The following is a 25691-nucleotide window of genomic DNA, read 5'->3' as shown; positions in this document are numbered from 1 at the left end:
GGATTGGCTGAATCTTAAATTCATGCCCTGTTACTATCACAGTAATGAATTAGATAACTCCTTGTGATGGTCATTGGGTTGCAATTTTGCTCTCTTTTTCAAATTGCTGTATTAAAGTGTGAATCAGTCAGATTCTGTTCTAGTGACCTAGACAAAATGAAAGCAACAATGAATCAGCCTAAATCAGCCTAAATCTCATTGGCAAACATTTGGTATGTAAAGTGAAAAATCATTCTCATCAATTTTATTCAGCTTTTTCTTTGCAGCTGTGGTAATTGAGCAAGAGTCTATTGAAGTCATTTCTAAGTGAGAACATCACTTCGGATGATCCAATAGCATAGTACTTCTTGAATGTTATTTGATAAACCCTGGGGTGGAGATGGGGGGAAATTTGGCTATGGAATTATAGCACTGGTCAATACAGTTGCAAGGCCTAACTCCTCCCTGGGGCATGGGGGTAGTTTAAAAATATCATGGAAAGTGGCATAAATGATTGTGTTTCAATGCAACATTTTCTTAATCCAGTTTTTCACAATATATTTTTTCAAAAAAATGTTTTACAGACCCTATGTTGACTTTTCTAAGGTGCCATGATAAAGTGCCGTACACTGAGTGGTTTTGCAACAGAAACTTGTTTTCACCGTTCTGAACACTAGAAGTTTAAAATCGAGGAGTCTTGAGGGTGGGTTCCTGAGACACTGGCTCCTTGGCAATTTGTGGACACCCATTGGTGTTCCATGCAGAAACATCACCCTGATTTGTCTGCCTGGATCATTTTTATGTATTCTCTATTTGCCTGTCTCAATTTCACCTCTCAAAAGGAGAATAAGCACAGCCATTTCTAGTGCTCTCCTTTGAGCTTGCTTACCTCAATAAAGACCCTATTTGTACTGAGGTTAGAACTTTAACATATAAGATGAAGCAGTGTCATGAACACTAATCAACCCAAAAGAGCTAGCGTCCAAGGAAGTTTTTTGTATGCAGGCTTTTAATTGCAGTAAATTGGGCTTATATGTGTGACCTTTCATTTACAATGTATTCGATTTTCTGTTTCAAAGCAAAAAGCAAAACTCTTCTGATGGAAAAAAATTATTTTCTCTATCTTAATGTTCTTTTAGATGGGAATAGGAAGAATGGCTTTGGAGGTTTTCCCCTGTTAAACTTGAAGCCACTGACAGACTGGGAGACTCCTTCAGACTCCATTTCGTATTTGAAAATTAAGTCACTATGACTGGCAACATCTAGTCACAGTCTTAAGTTCGGTGAAGTTGAAATGAAGGTAGAATATGCTGCTTCTTATAACTGAAGTAAGAAGAGATGAGAGACGTTAGACATAGGAAAGCAACCAATACTGTTTTGTGCAGGGCTAATATCACTCCAGGGTATGTTATCCTATTTTCCCAAACCTAAATCTTAGTAGGAAATCATTGTTTCCTGACTTCAAGTCCCACCTTTTAATGTTTGGCTCACTTCTGCCAATACAGACCCTGGGAGACAACAACTATTAAAGGAATCTCCTGATCACCTCTAGTCAACCTGGCAGCTCTATGCCAGTAATCCCACATGTCCTTAAGGAATACCTTGTTTTCTTTCTTCTACCTACATCATTATCACTCGACTTGTTCTTTCTCCTACTACACAGCAGCTATTTCTCATAAAGCCCTTTTGTTAAGACTAAGAACTATAGCATAAGTTCATCAGTAAAATTACAGAGAAATAAACATCCTTTCGAGAAGCTTGCATCCTGACACACATTCACTGAAAATCAGCTTAATTATGACTGTCCACCAGGAAACATTTTTGTATCCTGTTTCAGGGTGGTGGAAGCAACTTCATAATAGCTTCATGGTGGAAGTTATCTTTGCCACTCCAGAGGATCAAATGTGTCAGAGTTCCTTTTCCAACTTCCCACAGATTTTACAAACTTTGGCCCTTGAACACAGAAAACCATGCAAATCTATTCCTTTAAACTTACTGTGTCTGAAAATTAAGAGAAGCAACTTTATGTTCCAAAATTGCAGTGCTTAAGATTTGGGTCCAAGCTGAAAATTAGGAGTTGAAACAAAGGATACATCAGCTGTATGTGTCTGGAAAAATTACACTAATATCTGTGATCTCCAGCTGCATGTGGACTAGGCTGAGGTAAAGCATGTCATTTCAGTTGGTGCTTTATTCTTTCACTTATGTTGTGTCTTTGCTGCTTAGATTAGCACATAACCATTTAGAGAACTCTATCATGTATTAACCTTAAAATGTGTGTATTTTTAAAAGCAGAAAGCCTAAATTGAAAAAATGGACTTGTTAATGAAAGTGTTAAATAAATTATGACAATAGGAGACTGGACTCTGCCATTGTCCATACCTGCAATGTCAGGATACACTTCAATAGTAGAATGATGAACTTTATAGCTGTTTAGGAAGAACTATACTGTTGTAATAATACAGCAGAAATTAGTGAAGACGACATTTGGTGGAGGGAAGAGGGGAATCCCAGAGCCTAGGGAACTGTATCATAAAATAATTTATAAAATGAACTTCTTTTTATTTCCATGAAAGAGTGACAGGGAGAGATTTTTTTCTACTGGATTACTCCCTGTAATTGAATACAATGGCCAGTAATAGGCCAGACTGAAGTCAGTAGCAAGGAATTCCACCCTAGCCTTCCATACTGGTAGCAAGGGCCCAAGGAATTGAACCACTTTCACTGCCTTTCCAGGTGCGTTAGCAGAGTGCTGAATCAGAAGTAGAAAAGCTGGGACTCCTTTGTGGAATGCCAGAATGGCAGGTGGCTATTTTAACCTGCACTACAAAACTGGTCCCTGAGAAGTCTTCTTTCCTCTTGAAAAGGAATGGTCACTGGCATACCTGTATGATAGCCATAAAAATATGAATAGCTCCACACTTAACTCTCCCAAAACTGTAATCCCAGTGCCACCTCCAACCTACCAAGTTGACACATATGATACTGAATTTTGTTATAAATAGGTCAACAAGAACAAAAAGACCAATACACTCTTATATAGCTCAATTTCATCGAATTTTCTCCACTTGAAGAAATAGTATTAACAGCAGTTTCAGAGCAACTAATTAAATAAGGAGATTTGGTTGTATAATTAGCTATAACAGGACATGGCTTCTCAAGTTTCAATTGCATAGGAATTATCATGGGATCTTATTAAAATGCAGATGCTAATTCTGTGGTCCTATGATGGAACCAATCTCCTACACTTCTAACAGGTCCCCAGGATAATGCTGACAGTGACAGATGCAAGAACAAGATTTATAAAGTGTACTTTTCTAATGACAAGAATCACTCAGGGCATTTAAGACATTGTTCCTTGGGCCCCGCTTGCATAGATTTTCATTTAGTAGGTCTGGAATGGGGCCTTGAGTTATTTTTAAATTAAGTACCTACAGGTGAGTTTCATAAGCATGAACAATACTATTTTATGTAAGAGGTAGAAACTAAGCTTTATGTAAATGAAGAGGAGAGGGATATTATTTCCAGCAGGGAGGTTAAAGGAGGCTTCACAAACAGTGAAGAGATGTATGGGAGGACAATCTGCAATAGAACTAAAATGAGGCAAAACAAAACACTAAGATAAGTGTGGCACATTGGATCCCAACACAAATAGTTCCCTTTATCTGGAGCTTAGGATTCATGAGAAGAATACCAAATAAACACATTGGATTCTGTGTTGGAAGGAAATGGAAAGATGCTGACTGCTCCAGAGCAAAGAACAATATCAGTTGAAGTCAGGAGTAGAATAGAGCCTTGAATCCAAGGACTCTATTATGGAACGCAAGTATCTTAAATGATCTGCTAAGTGCCCTCCTCAGTGTATGTGTTTCATGTTTCAAAGAGAACCGTTTTTGACCAGCTCTACAGAGCCCTGCAGCAATGGAAGAAAAGAATCTATCACAAATCACTAGAATTCCTTATTATCCACGTAGACGTTAAAACTCAAGCAAATACATTCTCCAAGACATTTCATCTCTTCCTGAGACAGCAATTTATGAAGTCCAGTCCCTAGGTCCCCAAATGATCAGTGATCAGACAAGCCTGTATTTGGAGAAGCACAGCCTTTCACTCAAATACATCTACACAACCCCCTCTTGTATGTCAAAGCGTTTTGTGAAAGCAGCGAAGTGCTTAACCCTTCTCCAAGGAGAAATGGATAGATGGATAGGTGAGTGGGATCAAATGAAATGTGAACGGATGGATAATATCTACTTATCTGTCACCCCAAGCCTAGTAGACAGCTAAGCTCTTTTTTTTTCAATTCTTCAAACTCTAAGGTCTGCTTCCAAACCCACTCTAGTAGCTGTCTCAAAACCGAGGCACTGGCAAGTTGTCTCAAAATGAATCCCACCTGAGAGATTCCCAAGACTCCTGCTAGGAGCTCCTGCCGGATTTCACATCACATTATGCCTCTCCCTAATGTCCCATGTCACCTACATGGTCCCATTTCCTCCAACACATCTCCTCAATGCCATACTAGTTACAATGAGCTTTTTATTACAACTGGTTTATGACATTAGGCATTCAGCCAAGACAGATTTCTCAAACAGCCTTAAACTGATTTTTTTTTCCCATTTTTTTTTTACTAGAAAATGGATGCAAGTAATTCCTAAGAACTATACTGACCTGATTAAGATACGTTGGCCACGATTGGTTTGTACCCTACAAACTTGTTCAAGATAATAGAAAACCCCTACTTCGTACTCTGGAGACACTGACGAACTGCAAAGTTAGAGGGGGAGGGGACAACGAAAATTTTTGAAAACCCCTGAGTAAGGTAATTGGAGTACAAACAAAGGAATAATGATTTCTAAATGAGTAGCATTTAAAATGTCCTCCACAAAAGCCAAATATACATAACTGTATAAGTAATGCGCGTGCCCTTAACATTCTTGCCTCTGAAATAGCAGGCACAGCAGCCTCTCAGATCCTACGCACTCCTCTGCGCACAGTATTTCTGTCAGAGTGAACTAGCATAAATAGTCCTGAAATAGAGCTTCATGCTAAAGCCTTTATTCTTGTTAATACAAGGAAACACAGTCCACCGCTGCCAAGGATGCTCAAAGCACTCTCGACACTGTTGCTGACTTATCGCAGGTCATTTAACTTGGCTTTGTAAACAGCAGACAATTCACTTACATTTTAGAAAACAGCTGCCACTTATTAAACATCTATTCTATGCACAGTCTTTGCATACTATATCGCTTATTTTTATATCAACCTGCCATTTCATTTTTTGGCAAATCCATTTTATAAAGAAACAAACACAGAACAAATCACTCATCTAAAGCCATTTTTTTTTAAGGCCGAAAGCATTTTCTTTTTCTTTTTTTTTTTTTTATTGTTAATCACATTGTGTTATGTGATACAGTTTTGTAGGCACTGGGATTCCCCCACCCCTCCCACAACCCTACCCCCATGGTGGATTCCTCCACCTAGCTGCATATTCACAGTTGAGGTCCAATTGGGATTCATTCATTGCATGCATATACCTAGCATAGAGTTCAGCATCTTGTTGTCCAGATAAGTTCAGCAGTTTCTAGGGGAGATCTTCTCTGGTCTGAACGTAAAGCTAACAGAGTAAAGTCCCTGTTGGTTAAAAGCCCCTACAAAACATCAGCAACAATTTACAATGTTATGAAATTGATTGACATAGTATTGAGTAAACAATATGTTAAAAGTAATGCAAGTTCAATTTTTCACAACACATGGATTGAGACAGTATCAATGACTGGTTCAAAAACAAATAAGCCAACAAACAAATAAAATTACTGGTTAAATTAAGGCAAACATGTGGTATCTAACCTTTTGGGATTCGCTCATTTCTCTTAGCATTATAGTTTCCAGTTGGGCCCATTTAGCCACAAAGAACATTCTAAGTGACAAAACTAAGATTTGAATTCGGGCTGACCTAGTCATAGGCACTATATCATAATGCCTTATTTACAATAGTGAATAACCATTCCGGGTAGTCAACTAGATCCCCAGGTAAAAACAACCCATGCATGAAAAACAACCAAGGACAGAGCCAGAGCCAAACCTAACTTAGCTTGTTGACTTTGTACCAAACCTAACTTAGCTTTTTAATTCCAATTTCCATGAACCTCTTGCTGTACTCTTGTACATATTTCCATACTCTACTCATTAGTTATCTACAGCTCTGCTTCTGGATATCACTCTTCTAAGCTTCATCCAATAAATCACAATTGTTCTCCTGTTGCTACCATGCGTATTCTGAATTAAGTGGAGTTTAAGTAGGCAGAACATGGGATTTGACTATTGCCTTTATCATAGTTGAATGTTAAAAAAAAAAAAACACTCACCAGAAGACATTATAGAATTGGCAAAAAAAAAAAATACTGTTACAAAAGAATATCAAGAAATGCCATGCTAAACACTATCAATCTATAAAACCAAGTGCTATGATTTTTCAGCCACTTCCATTTGCTCCATTAAGGAAAAGATGTATACACATTTTCACTATTAGACATGATTTTCTCATCAATCTAACAAAACCACATGGCTTTCTACATATGCATAAATTGCTGCTTTAGGAAAATACTACTCTATTTGATTGTTAATCAGTATGGAGTCGACTTTAAATGCCATGCTACTAGGAGGTTCATTTGAAGTAAGCCATCTTTGAACAAAGTCACATTTATAAAGCTCTCTGAGTCTGGAAATAGGTTGCTAACACCAGCATTTGGAGAAGCTGGCTTTGGGACCGCAGGGCAAGCTGGATCCCATTTGCTTAACTGCAAGTTTGGGTTAACCAAATCCAGCTAATCAGAGCCACATGGTATTTATGTGAACTCCATTGCATTCTATAAAAGATTCCTGAAACCAATAAAACTTGCTTAACCAAGTGCACTGCTCTTATTAGTTCACTATTCTTAATATCTGCTCATAAAAGCTGGTTTGGGTCAGAGCAGTAGTCATTTAGGGGCAGGTCCGTTCCATAAGAAACCTCATAATGATCAAATAACATCCATGTGAAAGATACTTCTTTACCAAAGGAAGGGTCAGAAGGGGAGCACTGGAGGTTTCTTGTTTACCATGGCATCTCTTCCTCATTTAGGAGCTGCACCAGTAAACCAACATTACAATCTTTGCTGGGTTTGGAATGGAGAAGGAAAAAAGATAACCCCGTTACATGATTTCTATTTGGTCTTATAATAACCTTGGGGACAAAAAGAAACACAAGTGAAACAAGATGAACATGTACCTTTTGTCTTTGGTGCATGTTATAGCTCTTTCAAAGCTTTCTTCATGATGGAGAACCAACCTTCTATGGTCACTGTGCCTAGGAAGTTTTCTGACAGTTGCCATGAAAAGGGAAGAAAGATTTGAAGAATAAAGTGCAGCCGTGGAACTAAACTCTTGTAAACCAAATCCACAGCCTATGGATGACTCAAACAGGGAGTCAGCGTGAAGGTCTAGAGAGAGATGCACGTTTGCATCCCATTCAGGAGGTGGCTCAATAACAGGTAATGTGTCTCCCATCCCTCCCACCTCATTCCTAACCTGATTGAGACAATAGCCTCCCAGACAGACAATGATTTAGAGTTCTCAAATGTTCGTAACTCATTTACCATTGATTGACTCATATTTGCTTATTTTTCATGATAATCCCGGTGTAGGAACAGTAAGCACAGAATTGTAGCTATTCAGCCACCAAATGAGAATACTCAGTGGTAAGAATATTAGGAAATCTTTATAGCAATATCTTCTTTACCAAAGGAAGTTTCGATCAGCAAGAAAGAAATGGACCCAGTTCCCTAGGAATTGGATTCTGATTACTACCCAAAGGCAAAGCAGACAATCTGGCTTTTATTCCTTTTGATTTATCCAATGTGACCAATTTTATATTTTTAAAACTTGTTTGAAAAGCATATTTTTACAGAGAAAATTGGAGAAGTGGTGTCTTCCCAAATAGCAATAACGGCCTAAGCTGGTGTGAAGCCAGAAGCCAAGAGTCACACGGGTTCAATGTCTCAAGAACTTGGGCCATCCTCTGCTGCTTTTCCAGGTCATGAGCAGGAAACTGGATTGGAAGCAGAACAGCCAGAACTTGAACCAGCACTCATATGGGATGCTGGCACTTGCAGGTGGAAGATTAGGCTGCTATACCTACACGGGCCCCATCGACTATATATTTAAATAAAAAAATCCTAAAGATTGGGGATTAACTAGACTTTGAGTCATACAAATTTTGTGATGTGTTTATTCAGTTACAATTTTAAAGAAGCTTTGAAGGAAAGTTGACACCTTCATACACCTCAGTGGCTAAGATTTGGACTGAGCTCTTAAACTGCACGCCAATATGTGGTTCCTGTACCTCACTAATCCACACGCCTTGCACCTGGTAGGGACAGTGTGCATCTCATAGCACAGAAAGTAACTTTGCTGCTCTTTTCTCATGCCTGCTCTGCAGGCTGATCTCCAATCTCAGAATACACAGCAATCAAAAATTCGGCCTCGAGAGTCACTTCCACCTCGTTCTCTCTCCCTGATTGGAACTAAAATTCCTGCTTTCTGAAGCAATCTGAAGCTCTATTCTCTGGTTTAACTTGACCTTTCATCATGCCTCCCCAACTTTGCTTCCCTGTAACTTCTAATATTCATTGCATTCCCTTAACCACTCCCTTACTATATACTCTATACATCATACTCACTTTTGCCACTCTGCTTCTGCTACTCTTGACATGAAGAAGGCCCTTCATCAGATCTTCCATCTGTGTACCTTGTTTAGCTTTGAAGTCCACCACCCAACACCAAACCTGACTGAAGACTCCTTCCTCTGAACTCTTACATAATTCATGGTCTGTCCTGCATAGGTTAATAAATGTTGTGATAGAGATTATGAAATTTCCCTGTTTTCTATTCTCTTGTGACAATCTTCTTTCTTAGCTAAGTAAATGGCCCCCAGCTAGGAACTGTATCTCCTAGGTTCTGTATGCATGGATCAATTCAATTCTGCTAGAATGTGAGCAGAAATCAATTACACAATATCTTCACAACTAGTAAGAAAACAAGACCTTATTAAGCCACTTCTGGAGATTTAAATGCTGTCTAAGTAACTGATAGAACAAGTAGGAGAATCGATGGTAAAGTTACAGTTAAATACTATCGAGCAATTTGACACAATTTACTTGCAATAGACTAAGCTCGATAGCAAACAAATATCTGTGGGTTTATTAAACATTCAGCAAAGCAGACCACTTAGTTTGATTATAAAGCAGCCCCTAATAAAGTAACAAACCAATATATTCTTTTTTTTATTAAAGATTTTTATTTTTATTATTTTTTATTGGAAAGGCGGATATACAGAGAGGAGAGACAGAGAGGAAGATCTTCCGTCCGATGATTCACTCCCCAAGTGAGCGCAACGGGCCGATGCTATGCCGGTCCGAAGCCAGGAGCCTCTTCCGGGTCTCCCACGCGGGTGCAGGGTCCCAAAGCTTTGGGCCGTCCTCGACTGCTTTCCCAGGCCACAGGCAGGGAGCTGGAAGGGAAGCGGGGCTGCCGGGATAGAACCGGCGCCCATATGGGATCCCGGGCGTGCTAGGCGAGGACTTAACCACTTGCACCACCGCGCCGGGCCCAAACCAATATATTCTTATTCCATGAATAAATCAAGAAGTTAGGAATATTACCATTGTATTTTTGTTTATGAATTTGTGAGTTGCAGTTAACATACAGCCTAGAATAAATTGCATAGCTTTAAGTGTATATATTAGAAAAGTGTAGTATTTTGGGCCTAAGATCACTCTAGGAGGAGAAAAGAAAGAGCAAATCTCTAAATGAAACAAGAAAAACAAAGATCAGAAATACATCTACGATAAGACAGGCAAATAGGAAAATTCAGAACAGGTGAGACTGACGTACAGTGATGAAAAGATCAATGGGTGCCTTAGTCCAAGAGTAGATGGTTTACTGCAAAGGGTTAGAAGAATTCAACTTTGGAGAATAGCAGAAGTGTTTATTATTTTGATTTGGGTTGTAGTTAAACAGATGAAATAGTTCACAAATCCTGTAGAATTACACACTTAAAAGCATACATTCCATTTTCTGTAAGCTAAACCCTAAGATGTTGACTGTGAAAGTAGAAAAATGCCATTGCTCATGCTCCATTTGTTCTCCTCTGCACTGCTGTGAACTGGAATCTGAATGAGGCAGAGAAAAGCCAGTTTCACCTGTAACAGAAAACAAGGGGAAAGGAGCTTGGATCCCACGAGCACAGCTCTGCATGAATGTTTAACGAGTCATCCATAGCGAGAAACCAGCTCCTGTCTTACCTGAGTCACAGAACTTTTGAAATGCTGTATAAGAGACTTTGATCAGCCCAACTAAGATAATCACATATCACAGATTATTTTCATTAATGAGTTTGATGTGTATTCACCTCTTCTATTCCAAATACACTTTAAGTCTACCTAAGGCAGGCCAGGAGAGAACTGAGCCCTGTTCCCCCAAACCATCTGGAAGCTGCAAGCTTATCAAGTAGAACCCACGCCCCTCCCTGTCCGTCACTCATGAGGCCTCATCCAACTGAAGCTCAGTGGTGGCAGCCAGTGCATGGGGCTGACTGACTTACAAACTGCCTGATTTCTAGGAATAAGCATGTTGGAGTCCTTTCATGGTCTCCTGTAAAAAGAAAAAAGGATTTAAAAAAAAGAACTAACAGTATAATAGAGACCCCTGGGAAGTATTATTATATCATATTGTTATAGTGAGAACTAAAATTATGTTATAGTATGCAGCTCCACTCCTGAAGAAAGTAAGACTCCCATGTTGGGACACAGAAATACCTTTACAATGTGACACTAGATATTCTACCTCTACCCGTACCTAGCACATCATGATATGGTTAAATAACAGGAAGTTAATCTTGTAACTATTACCAAGGGACTATACTACTGTAATCACTTGGGGAATAATAACAGTGGATGTGGGAACCCCTATACCTAGAAAACTGCACTATGGTAAATAATTCTTTAAAAACCTAACAGTATATACAGTCAAGAACACAAATCCTCTAAAGGAAAAAATGTTAATGTTGAAAAGGTAATGGAATCCACGTGACATAAAAATAACCAATTTAAAATACAAATGATTAGCAAAATGCTACCTTACCACAATCACATATACATATTGATTGAAAGTTTCCAATTTTATTGCCATAGCACATAATAAACTTCAAGTGAAGCCAGCAGCACTTAAATTCACTTACACTTTTGGAGAATGAAAAAAAAAACTGTGTCAAATGTGATAGGATACTTCTCAAATATTACTAAGGTGTTAACTCTTGGTTCTAACACTTGGTTACGGCATCCCACTCTGTGCTTTCTCACTAGGAGCCTCCTGAAGAAAGAAGAGCGATTGCTAGGAACCTCAGACACTGTCTGGACCACTGGAGAGAGCAGGCAGATTTCACTTGTCCTCCCTCTAATTCTGTACTGACAAAACTGAGATGCAACATTTAAATCAACCGCAGTATCTTTATTGTCCAACATTTTAACACTCAGTTTTCACACACATGATTTCATTTGAGTCCCCCATGAATCTGATGCATGATAGATAAAAATCAACTATAAAATTGACTTAAAAAAACAATAATACTATGTTCAAGAACAGTTAATCAGCTGATACAGTGAGTTCAGAGTATCAGGATCCAAAGCTGAGAACATTTCCCACTCTGGATAATCAGTCTTTGGGTTTGTTTCTGAAATGGAGAGATGATACTATAATGAGGAAAATTATGGAAGCTCAGGTTTTAATGTTCAGATACAAGTGTGTAAGTACTTGTGTTCATATCTATATTGGCAAATACCAGAGCATAAGAGATACCATTATTAGAACTAGAACAGTTTTAGTGGTTTGCAACTTTTTGTATGTTATTTTCTATGCTAAAATTATTTACTTTCTTGCTTCATGGAAATGTATACATATATACCACAGTAAGATTCCTCATAACCTCTTCGAGTTTCAGACTTCTCAAGAATTCTGATCTCAGTGCTTTTTTGTAAGATTTTTTATTTGAAAGTAGATTTACAGAGAAGAGACAGATCTTCTATCCACTGATTCAATCCTTAAATGGCCACAACAGGCGGAACTGAACTGATGCGAGGCCAGGAGCTTCTTCTGGGTCTCACATAGGTGCAGAGTATCAAAGACTGAGCCATCCTCTACTGCTTTTCCATAAGCAGTGAGCTGTATCAGAAGTGCAGCCGCTGGAACACAAACCAACACCCAGATAGGATATCACTGCCATAATTAGAGGATTAGCCTGCTGTACCATCATGCTGGCACCACCTGGTCTTAGTTTCACAGAAGGAATCCAACCAGATTTCCTCACCTACAGGAAATTAAGTGTGAATACTACCAGATATAATCAGAGAATTTCACAGCCTTCAAGAGTAAGCAACATACTTCTAAAAGAGAGGTTGATCATGGTAATATTTAAACTTGTTTTGTTTTTGTCTGTGCCGTAGTAATTATCTACCAAATTTCACTTTTGAGCCACAACTATGCAATTGAAATTAGAAATACATTCAGAAGCAATAAAAATATTTAGGAATGGCATTTGGGCTCAGTGGCTAAGATGCCATTTGGGTCACCTACAATACAACATCAACATCAGGGTTTGTCAGTCCCTGGTTACAGCTTCCTGCTATTTGGGACCCAGCTGGCAACAGTGAGATTCTAAATAGCTAGGTTCTTCTCGTCCTTCCCCCAAAATTGTGGGCAGTTAGCAAGTGATCCATAGGGTTGAAGCACTCTTCCACATTCTTCCCATCTTTGCCCACTCCATCACCCTCTGTTTCTCTCTCAAATAAGTAAATTTCATGTAAAGATTACAAAGCAACCAAATTGAGTGTAAATAGACAGGTCAGTCCTGGACAGTTGACACAAAGATCTGTCTTAACATTCCAGGACAAAAGCAAATCTTTACTGTGATTTTTTTTTAAAAAAAAAATATTCTGGCACAATAATACATAATGGTTATTAATAGTAAGATTCTGTGCTCAAAGTATAGAGTATAATCAGAGCATAGAGAGCAGAGACAATAGCAACCACATTAAATAGACTTAGCACCTACTGGCTTTTCACCCAACTGGAGTTAAGGCAATCCTTCAGTTTCCTTCTACAGGAAGACTTTGTCAATCAGGTTCCTGGAAACAAACGCTGCTGGGGATCTCTAAGAGGAGCACATGTCAGTATGAGAATTGACACACTCGTGATGACTGTCAGATGCTACCCTGACACATGTTTCCTTTGTTCAGATTGCTATGTGACTACAGGATCTATACCTTCAGCACTTTAGACATCCAATCTGTTGAAAGAGCTATAAAGTGAATTCTATAGTATTTCCAAAAGATGTAAGATAATAGACAGTCTTTGAGATCTATTTTTATTTGAAAAGCAGTTACAGGGAAAGAGAGACAATAAGAGATATCTTCCATTTATTAGTTCACTTCTCCAAATAATCCTAACAGCCAGAGTTGAACTGGTCCAAAGCCAGGAGCCAAGAGCTTCCTCCAGATCTCCCACATGCATGCAGGGTCTCAAGGACCCACACCATACCACCATTCCCCCAGGCCGCAAGAAAGGAGCTGGATTTGAAGCAGAGCAGCTGTGGCAAGAATTGGTGCCCACGTGGGATTCTTAGCCTACTACATCACAGCACCTGACCCACACTGAATCTTCACTGCAAATTTCAGTTATTTACAAATGAAAAGGAAACTGAATTCAGACCTTGGCCAAGAGGCAACACCTGGAAGGGAATGTATCTGTTAAATGATCATCAGAAGATATCTCTACCCTGTTTAATTTTGTTCTGTGGCTTAACTGGTTCATTTGACCAATGTTGGAGGGATTAGGAGGCAGGAACACAGCAGTAAATAAATATTTCTTCTTTTAAGGTGTTGATACTCAAGCGGGGAGACCAGGGAAGGGAGAAGACTCAACATTAAACAAACAAGCAAAATATATCCAAGTTGCAATAGGAACATGCCTGGAAAAGGGGATTGGGGGGCACAAGAGTGATGGTAGGTTTCTATTTAAGTAGGGGAAGTCCTCAATGCTGAAGTGATATGAAGAAGTTGAAGTTCGTTGTCTCCCCAAAGGTTGAGAAATCCTCAAGAAAAATAAATCAGGAAGAACAAGACGGTCAACTCCATTCTCTGTTTCAATCTTGTTCTACAATGAGGCTATACTTAATTCTCTAGATGTCCATGAGTTAAGCAATACATGTTATTCAGGAGTAATCAAAATGCCTCGCATTAGAGGAGGTACCATCATTGAACTGAAACACAAGGCTTGGAAGCTCCAGCCTCCACACTGAGTAAACACTTTCATTTATTTTAACAGTTATTGGAACGCTGTGGAGCTATAAGACACTAAAGACCACAAATCTTAAACTATTTAAATAGAGAACAGAGTCCATATATTTTTATAGTTTTAAGAACATACCAGTACTTCTCACCCTTCCTCTCTTCCACCCTTGCTCTTCCTTTCTTATTTTTGATTTACTTTTTGCAATGGCATGGCTTTCAATTAAAGGTTATATCCAAGTTTAATCCTCCACCAAATAAAGAGTTCAGTAAGTAGAAAACAGACCATTGTTCCTCAGAAGCAGAGACACAGGCTATAAACAATCAAATCTCAAAACGCCGATTTCAAACACTGCGTTTTTATGTATTCTCATATAAGTGTGATATCTCTATGATTAGTCTTTTTGACACGTCTTATTTCACTAAGCATAATGATCTCCAAATGTATCCATTTTGTTGTAAAAAGCAATTTCATTTTTATGGCTCAGTAGTATTCCATCATGCTTATGTGTGGGTGATACACTCACCTTTCCTTATCCAGTCATCACAAATTAGAAAGGAATGAAAATAACTCCTCAGTACTTCTAATTAAAAAAAAAAACTGGAAATGAGAATGAAGTCATTTACTAGGATGAGAAGCAAATCAAAATGTTCATAAAAGCACACCCAAGGCATTGTGTGAGGAATGGGTGAAGAATTGCAGTTTTTGTTTAAGATCTAAGGTTGTCTTAGGGGTTTCATTGGTTTGTTGCTCCTGAAAGCCTGAATATTTTCCATATAGATAACACCAAACCACCTACAATGACAGTGGCATGCAATTTCCTTCCAGTTGCTAGGGTAAATAGCCCATCAATGTATACAATACAGTGATGGAGGACTCTAAAGAAGTCCTACATTTCAATCATAACTCAATAGCAGTGCATAATGGAAATGAAGTCATAGCTATCTTCATTTTACATGACACTTTCCATGTGTTAAGGAAAATAGGAAGAACAGATGTAAACCTTCCGTGCACACAAGATGAAGAAGGGGCGAAGAAGGGAATTAGCTACTATTCAATTGATTTCTAATTTCATGCACTCACTCATCAATGCTTAGAGATAACAGATGAGAAGCCAGACACCTCAGAAACTTTGAGGAACTGAGGGGAGTCCCTGGGTTGCTGCCTTCCTTCACCAGCAACACTAAGGCCCACAAACCAGAATTCAGTGCATTTTTAGGGAACTGGAAACTGAAGAGGGCAGGGGTAGAGGGGAAGAAACCGCACTCTCTTCTTGTGAAATCCCTCTGAGGGAATTTTCCTTTCTGTTCAAAGTAAAACCAGAAATGGCAGGGATTACATTTTGAAAAAAATGAAAGTCATATTGTCTTCAGTCACTGTGAAATGGGATATCATTTTCAAATTTTCTAGCAATAAGCCTTACCAGCTGGAGGGGCCCTTTGTAGCTCAGATTTTTAGTCAATCGCTGGCCCTCATCCAAGCACAGAAATGACCAAAAACACTCTTAATATAGGCTTCTAGGATGCTATCATCTGCAAAACTAAAGGAAGCGAGTGAAAAGGTGTCTGTGGGATTCCCCTGAGCAGATGTGGGTTTTGGCCACAGCACACTTAAAAGGGTTTGATTTCCCTTTCAAAAAGCTGGATTGTGTAGAGGAGCCATCTTGGTTCACTAATGATACACCTGGCTGGGGATCCCTCTGCAACTCAGTGCAAAGACAAGACGATGGAACTGCCAATTTAGCTAAGCAAATCATCTCTATGCTTGTTACATTCAGCTTCTCATGGGACCCAAGGATGAGTATCAGGAAGAAACAAAAGAATTATCACACCCTTATTTTTTCTGAAAGAAAAAGAATTTGGGTTATCGAAGCCTTCAGGAGGAAATTATAAATAAAACCTCAGTGAATTTCCTATTTCTTTGGTGCCTTGAATCTTTGTAGCACAGTTCAGACATCATAGCCTCATTTTCCAAGGATTTTTTTTCTAAGCTCTTAATGAAAGCATTGTCACAAAGATATCCAGAGAGAGTTAAGGGTCAGAGAAAGGTTCAAAGAAAAAAAATCCTGTTATCTCACTTCACAAATGCCACATCAAAGAATCCTTCCAGACCAGCTTACCTTCGTGGTCAGATGCTACATGGCCAGATCAAATGTAATTAAAAAGAGTGGGAAGGGGGGCATGGCCTAGCAGCTAAAGTCCTCACCTTGAACACGCCAGGATCCCTTATGGGTTCTAACCCTGGCAGCTCTACTTCCCATCCAGCTCCCTGCTTGTGACCTGGGAAAGCAGTCAAGGATGGCCCAAAGCCTTGGGACCCTGCACCCACATAGGAGACCCGGAAAGAAGTTCCTGGATCCTGGCTTTGGATTGGTGCAACATCGACCGTTGCGCTTACTTGGGGAGTGAATCATCGGATGGAAGATCTTCCTCTCTGTGTCTCCTCCTCTCTGTATATCTGACTTTCCAATAAAAATAAATAGATATTTTTTAAAAAAAGATAAACTTACTCGATCACCATCCAATGTATGTGGAAACTTACACTCCCCCAGTGTTCATCACTGCTCTTGCCATCCCAGTACTATCTCACAGAGCAAACACTACACCTGCACATCAAGTGCAGAGCAGACTCCCCAACCCTGGTTGTTTTGGCCATTTGGGAAACAAGTTAGAAAATGGTCTCCTTCCCACCTCCCTCTCTCTATGTCTCTCTACCTCTGAAATAAAAATGAATTTTAAAAACTAAAAGGACAAAAATGGAAAGAGTAAGAATTTGATTCTAAAATCTATTCAAGTAATAGGTCATGCTGGACAAAGAAGTTAGTAAACTGTTTTACGCTGTAGAAACCGAAAGACCAAACAAACTATTTGATATCTACTCACCTTAAATTGATTGAAATCCAGTTAACACATCATATTTCTTTGTCAAGAACAGTCTTCAAGCCCAAAGAGAATAAGCAGATCTGTGAAACTGACTTGTAAGCTCCACAACCATCAGGGAATACATCTGTGTTTGAAGCCAACATGCTTGTGGCAATTTGTTACAGCAACCCAGCAGCTTTAGGAACTATCACAGGATATAAATATCATCTTTTGCAATAGCTATGATATGTACCATAACACATGTTTATTAAAAACTCAGTAATGCATAAGAACTATGATGACCATTATGTGCTTTGGCCTTTTGAGCCTGCCATAGCTTCTATGAGGAAAGTACTGTTAAGAGACATAGTTAATAGGAACCGGCACGTTAGCCTAGTGGCTAAAGTCCCCACCTTGCATCCAGTGGGATCCCTTATGAGTGCTGTTTCATGTCCAAATTGTTCTATTTCCCATCCAGCTCCCTGCTTGTGGCCTGGGAAAGCAGCAGAGGACGACCCAAAGGCTTGGGATTCTGCACCCACATGGGAGACTCAGAAGAAGCTCCTGGCTTCTGATCAGCTCAGCTCCAGCCATCGTGGCCACTTGGGGAGCAGTGATCAGCAGACGGAAGATCATTCACTCTGTCTCTCTTTTATTCTCTAGGTCTGACTTTCCAACGAAAATAAATAAATCCTTTAAAAAGAGACACAATAAATAGATACAAAAATCTTATCCTACAGTTAAACCAGAGCTGAAGTGAAGCATCCCACTTAGAGGCAACAGACAATGGTTCAAGAGGCCCCTATCCCAGTAGGGTTTCTGGGATCCTGGTTTAACATTGTCCAGCACTAGTTCACAGTTGGCATTTAAGAGGGGAGTTGGGAGAACCAATGGAGTAGCCTAAGGTGAAACTTTGCAGCTGTACAAAGCAGGCTTACAGGTTCTCCTGCCTCTCACCCCCAGACTACAAGGATATCAGTAATCACTGGTCCTGAGAACTGAAGAACAGCATTCCACATATTCCTCCCAAGATCCCCTTGTAAACAGGCAGACCTTTGCTCCCTTCTAGGAAGATGTGGCTGGCATGAAACCGCAGACAGCACTGTGAGCACCCCCACACACCTGCTCCGGGGCTAATGGGACAGGAGTGTAGCCCAAGTATTATGGTCCTCTCTTGACTCATGTGATTCTCTAACAGTTGATGCCAACAATTGACTGAAAAGCCCAGAGAGCTGATACCATACTAAGCACACAAAATTCTGAAAGGTAAAAATCTAAGCAGGAAAAACTGTTTCATTCATCTGAACTGTATCCAAATCCTTTCTTTTTCACAGGGGCAGTTTTCCAAATGACCCGGCCTTCAGAAGGACAGCGCCCTGGCTGCAGGGCACAGCTTTCCAACCTGTATGTTCACAAACCAGTATACCTCCTGATGAAGGGCATCATCCTCATTTTTATGGGTAGGGAAGGACAACTGTGCCTCTCGTTTATACAGCCCATTCTGAGGAGTCTGGAGTGACGTCCCACCTTTCTCCCATACCACTGCGGTCATTGGAGATTTAGGAACTTCCATCACAAGGGTGACAGGCACCATCCAAGCATACTAAGGATTTACCTTCCGAGGAAAGCAAAGCATTGTTTTTAATGCTGTCATCCCAGGGGACATAGATTAGAAGTCACTTACCAGCTATTTGTCCTCAGACATGTGACCTCGGGGCTCTCAAATTTGTTTCCTCATTTGCAAAGTCAGAGTAATGCAGCCTGTCTCCTGGGAAAGGGATAGGGACTAAGTGAGAGCAGTGTGGGAGAATTCCTGCAATGCCATCAGTCACTTCCTTCTGGCTGGTGAAATGCCTGCCCTCTTGGGAGACCTACAGATGCTGGTACAGCATTCTACACATAGCCAATCCATGATACCTTCTCCATTCTCAGGCAGTTTTACAAGCTCCTTATGTTATCCATATAGCCACAGTAAACCATAAGCCATACCCTTTGTTCAGTGTGCCCTTGAATCTACACGGGAGAGAGAAACAGCACGTACTACGATTCATGGGCGCCTTGTTGGGAGTAAAGCAGAGTTTTCCATCCTTATTTAATTCGTGGCATGAAGGAAGTAGTGAGCAAGATGAGAGGAAGAGTTTAGATTCTAATTTTTTAAAGGTGCTACCCTAAAAGACTCATGGAATTATAACTCCTTGAGAAGGACTATGCTATTGTGACGATATCGGGAAAATCAGTTGGGGGTGGGAATTGGTGTCGGGGGGTGGGGGAGGGAATCCCAGACTCTACAGAATTATACCGTAAAATTCAAATTTTAAAATTAAAAAAAAATTTTAAAGGTCCTATTCTGCCCTGCCTTTCTAAGCCAATTAGATTGTTGATTTTCAGTTTACAGAAAATGTTGTAACAAAAATCCTCAATTAACAACTGACAAAGTCCAAGCAGTGGTCAACCCCTTCGTGTTTTGACTCTAACGTTAGTGGCTCAAAGACCCCTGAGATGGATACTGCTACCTCCCTCCAGTTTACTGATGGAAAAACTGAAACTCGGTGAGGTTAATCTGCCCCAGGTCACACAGCTCCTGGAGTGTCCCAGCATTAACTAAATCCATGTGTTTAATCATTGGATTAAAGTGTTCTCCCGGCAAAGGAAGCACAGATACCCTACAGGCCAGAGTTTAAGGCCAGTAAGGAGACACCCTCTTTGTCCCCCCACAACTCTGCTGCCCATGGAAGACTCTCCTTGCATTCCACCTCTGCTTCTCCAGTCTGTGTCTCTGAGCTATTCCACCTTGACTTTCATGGGGGGTTTTGTTTGGGGACAGGGAGGGTACGGGAGAGGGTTACTGAACTCTCCCACCTTGCCAAGTCATCAGTCTCTAATCCCTTTCCAAGTTCTCATCTCTTAGCTCTGTTCTAATTCAATGAGTCTGCTCACTAGCAACCTCTCTACCTCCCCTTATACCTCTGGACTTCTCAGCTTTCTACTTTTGTCTGTGCAGATCTTTGGGTCTGGGATCGCCTACCTCCACCTTTCCACTGGTCAAAAACCTATGATGTCTCCAAGATTTGACTCAGTGCTGCCCCTACGTGTAGCTTTCCTCTCCTGATCATTCAGGCCAAGTGTCAGCCCTCTAGATTCTATTATGTGCACTGTTGGTGACACATCTTCTGCAAATGCTCATTTGGTGGCCCTATATTATGAAATGCCCTATGTCCCCTAAGAGCAATGTATGCAGAGTAGAAGCCTAGTAAACTGTGGCTAAATACTAGACACACAAATATGCTGCTCTAAAATGAAGCATGCCAGCTCTGTTGACCTCATCCACTCTTGTCTCCATCAAATTAAAAAGAGGGTCATCATAAAATTCACATTTATGAAAACTGTATCTGTCCATGGTTCCTCTGTTGCTTCCAGCACTGGAGAAGAGATCTATTCCAGGAGCTGGGAAGGAGGTGCTCACTACTGAAAGCAAAAGGAAAAGGAGGAAGAAGAGAGGGGGAGGAGCACTGGGGATGCTGCCATACTTGGGATAAAAAAAAATTGGATCACAGAATTTGAGCTACTCTTAAATGATCCGTACACCCAGGGCCTATTCAAAAACAGACGATAATTTTAAATCAAATTCTGAGGACACACTGAAAATATGGTTCCATAAATTTAATGCAACTTATACTCCTGCTGCATGTTGAAAATATAGAATTTCCCTTCTTTTTCCTTTGTTTTTATTTACTTCCTGATTCATAAATGCATGTTTTTGCAGTCCTCAAATTTGTTTTTATTCCCTGTGTCTATTCATCATATTTAACTGAAATTCTCATTTCTGATTAAAAATAAGCCAAGACAATTAAATGTGAAGTCCACTTTCCAAATTCCCCAAACCATTGCTAACTCACCAAAGTCAGGAAGCAATAATAATTCCTTCTTTTTATAAAATGCCTTTTCTCCCCAGGAAACTTCAAAGCTCTTTGCTGATGCTTGGGCTCTGAGGCTGCCAGGAAAGAAATGTGGCTCCACTTAGCTCAGAGGGAGTGTCAGAGCACATGAGGGACTGTTGCACCCACAGCAGGGCGCCCTGCCTACACCCACCACTGCCTCCACTCCATCAGAAACCACATCCAATGCTGTGGTTGGGAGAGGCGGGGGGATTGAGAAGAAAAGGGTTGCTCTAGTGCCAAACTCCTGAGTCCCTCTCACCCCTGGGATCATAAGATCTGAACATCAGTAAAGGCTAGATGCTATGTGGTGACTCGGTATACCATGTCAGTTGTCAGCATGGAAGGCAGTATTATAGAAAAAGGTCATGCAGCTTTTTATCTACCACAGGCTAATCGTACCGGAGTGCCTAGAGGAGCATGGGTCTTGTATAAATAGAAAAAAAATGAGCTCTGATATTTTGCCTGTGTCTCTTCTGACTCAACCCTAATCACTTAATGCTCAATAATGACTTTATTTCATCTAATATGTGTGAAGCATTTCACTTTTGCTCTGAATCCTCAAGACATGGTGGAAGGAGCAGGTATTACTATCCATGTTTTATGAATGTTGACCTTGTAATTCAGAAAGACTTAACTAAAACAGATCTAGGGCAGGAAGCTGCTCGGGACACCTATGTCCCCTACCAGATATTCTGGTTGAAATCTCAATGCCTCTGTCCCTGATCCAGCCTTGTGATTCTGTACACCTTGGGAAGGTAGTAGTGATGGCTCAAGTCCTTGGTCCCTGTCACATAGAAGGCAGACTAGTTTGAGTTCCAGGTTCCTAGTTTCAGCCTGGTCCAGCCCTCTCTTGTGGACATTTGCAGAGGAAACCAGTGAGAGAACAATCTCTGTGTCTGCTCTTCTCTTTGCCTTTCAAATAAAATTTGAAATTTATAAATGTCTAAATATATTTTAAAATGTTCTATACCCAAAAAGAAAAAGTTTCTAAAATAGTTTTATAAGCTACAATTTTGCCCTGGGAGAATTAACCTTACAGTTTCTGAATGTGGTGAGGCTGGATGGGCTGCTTCTATACTGTTAACTCAAGCCTGCTTGACTTCAACTCAACTATCAACCACACACCTTTTTCAGCTCCACATCCTATGAGCACACCCAGTTCCTTAGGTTCAAGTAAATGCCTATAGGGTACCATCCAAACTACATTTCCTGGCTTAATTCTATCATTTCCAGTGTTGTCCCTAGTTTTAAAATATCTAAAGAGAACAAATACAAACTGGGTCTCAGCTGATGAGCCAGTTACATGCAGCAACATGAACAGGCCCAGGATCAGCCTAGCAGAGGCTAGGATTGCTACCGCTACCCAATGAGGATATTGGAGGATATCCTCCAAAACACACGGCTTATTGCTGAGTCCGCAGAGGGTTTGCATTTGAGTCCATCTGCCTCTTGCTATGCATGATCTGTGCCTCACCACCCACGTCATCTGCACTAAGTCAACTGAGTGGCCTTAGGTCCTGAGACAGGCTCTAGACTTCACCAGAATGTCTTATCCTTGACCTTTCATTGCAGCATTCTCCTCCGGGTTTATAAGTACCAGGTTTGCTGATTAAAATGGAAGAGCTATCTCTGCAATGACACTGGCCTTCTGAGGAAAAGAGCAAAAGGATTTTATGGAGGAAGACCTTAGACCTCATGATTTCTCACTTCAATGGGTTGCTGACTCTCAGCAACACCTTGGTCAGGAGACAGGGTGGCTCAGGTCTTCTCCCTGTGTTGCTACCTACCATTTGTGACCCTGAATATATTTCACCAAAGAAATAACCCACACCTCCATGGTCTATTTCTGCCATGACTACACTAAGATGACCTGTGAGGAGTCCTGCCTATCACTTCATGTAAATCTTAGAAGATTGGCCAACCACAGAAAAACTGTGGCCTGTGGCAATCCTTGTCAACCTGGCATAACTGCATGGCTTTACTAAGTTAAACAGCTACCCCTTGTTTTGATAACAGATTTAAAGAGAATTCAAATGACCTGTAGTAGATGGAGAAAGAAACAAGGAGGAAAAAACAAGGCAGGCAGTGGGGGAAGGGGGATTGTAGCAATGGGAACGCCCAAAGCATGTGAATTAAATACATATAAGTAACCTGCTCTAACTGGAGGACAATAAAATGATGATAAACAACATGAACAAGGTCCATTCTTGCATCTGTTGAGGAAAAATGTTACCCATTTTCCTTTTGAAAGAAATACCCAAAAGCTCACTGAGGCCCCTTGGAACTTCCCCATAATTCTGGAATGGAGTGAATGCTACCCACTGAGATTCACCAACTTCCTCCCTATGCAAGTGACCTTCAGTGCCCTTACTTTGTGAAGATTCCTTGAAGGGTATGGTAGCCTCTGACAGTCATCATGTTGTTCTCATGGTGTAACCTGTTCCTGTGTGAGTACCCCATGACTATGACCACAGTCAAGGAATGTGAAGAAAGAAGCCTCTTCCTCATCTGAGCACCTGACCCTATGTACTAGCAGCTTCCATAAAGAAAGTCAATGATTATTGGAAAGAGGTGGTTTAGAAATCAAGTCAGAAGGTCAAGTTTTAGTCTTGGCTGAGCAACTTTACTCTTGTGACTTCAGGCATGGTAATGGAAAGCAGTCAACATGATTAAAATTCCCACCTGTAATCCATGTCTGGGATGTACCGTATGCTCTGTGTATTGATCTGTTTTACCCTCTCCATAATATGTAAGCACTATTTCTTCCTATTTTCTAGATTAGAAAACAGTCTCCACAAACTCACAGAATTTTAAATAGTAAGTTGTGGAGCTAGAATTCACATCTAAGTATTTCTAACCAATATTCTCTATTATCTATGCCAAATTCTTCTGTTTCAGACTTTAAGACACGTTTATATCTTCCATCTGTTACTGCTACAATTCTAAGATGAATCTGATTCTATGTAGTTATGACAGTTCTAATTTATTCACATGCCTCAGAACTCTTTTGTTCCAATGACAAATGGTAATGGTATATTTATGGAGTACCGTGTGATTATCATCAATGTTTATATTGTCAAATGATTCCTCAGATAATTAACATATGCTCATCTCATCACTACTTTCTTGTAGTGATGATGTTAAAGATCCTTTAGCATTTTAAAACATGGAATTCATTATTTCACTAAAGCTCATTCCTCAGTCGGAAACTTGTACATTCTGTCCATCTTTCATTCTTCATCCTTCCCCTCTGTATCTTCAACGTAAGTCAATTGCCTTTCTAGTCACTCTGTCTATGAGATCAGCCTTTCAGAGTCCACATATAATTGAGTTCGCATAGTATCTATCTTCCTTTGCCTGGCTTTATTTTACTTAACATAAGGCCCCCTGTTCCATGCACATTGCCCACAAATGCCAGCATTCCCTTCTTTTTTTAAGGTTTGCATAGCATTCCCTTGCATATTGACACATTTTTAATCTATTCTTTCATTAACAGGGACAGGTTGCATCCGTAACTATGGCCAACAATGTTGAAATGAACACGAGACTGTAGATGCCTCTTTGATAACTTTAATTTATGCATATATATGAATACGAATATATTGCTGGTTCATACGCAAAATTTAGTTTTTTGAGAAATCTCCATGCTATTTTCTGAAAGGACTATGCTGTTTTCCAACCCCATCAGCAATGTGAAAAGGTATCCTCCTCTATACATCCTTACCCCTCTGACAATAACTATCGCAACAAGTGAGAGGACATCATATTGTGGCTTTAATCCTCATTACCCTGATGTTTACAAATGTGGAATTTTTTCAAATATCTGCTGTCCATTTATATTCCTTTTTCTAGAGGGGGGTGTGAATATCTGATCAAATCTTCTGCCTATTTCACTTGGTATTGAGTGATATGAATTCCTGAAATATTTGAAATGTGAAACCTCATTCTGACTATGGTTAGTACATAATTTTCCCCAATCCATGAGTTGTCTATTGACTGTAAATTGCTTCCTCATCTCCCTGCATTTTTATTCCTTGTTCAGCAGTAGGACCCTGGATAAACAGGCTGAGGAATATGTGCCTGCCTCTCCTTATTGAATTGGGTGAATCATTCTATCACAGCCTTTAGATAGATGCACAAAAACCAAAAGGAGGATGACACTTGCTGCAAATTTGGCTCCTGTATTTTTCTTTTCTCACCTTGTAAATTTCCTATGTCTCTTTTATCGTTCATAGTTTAAGCATTTATACAATGTGATGTTAGAGAACATGAACAAAACAACAGAGACAGCAAGAATAACTACAATTGTTCTAATTTAAACATTATTTTACTACACATTCTCTGCTTTAAATATAATCTCTACAGATTACATGTGAAGCTACTTCATGAAATTTGTGGAAAAGTAATGTCTGAAAACTAAGCACGATCCCAAGAATTTTGGCATCAAAAATGACCTTAACATTTAGTTCCATTTCCTATGAGTCTTTGGAATAATCCCTGCACATCATAAGTATTCATTTTCTCATGACATTTT

The sequence above is a fragment of the Ochotona curzoniae genome, unplaced genomic scaffold (genome assembly GCF_017591425.1).
Source record: "Ochotona curzoniae isolate NIBS_2020 unplaced genomic scaffold, NIBS_Ocur_1.0 contig_2754, whole genome shotgun sequence".
Lineage (NCBI taxonomy): Eukaryota > Metazoa > Chordata > Mammalia > Lagomorpha > Ochotonidae > Ochotona > Ochotona curzoniae.
Note: the sequence above shows the minus strand (reverse complement) of the source record.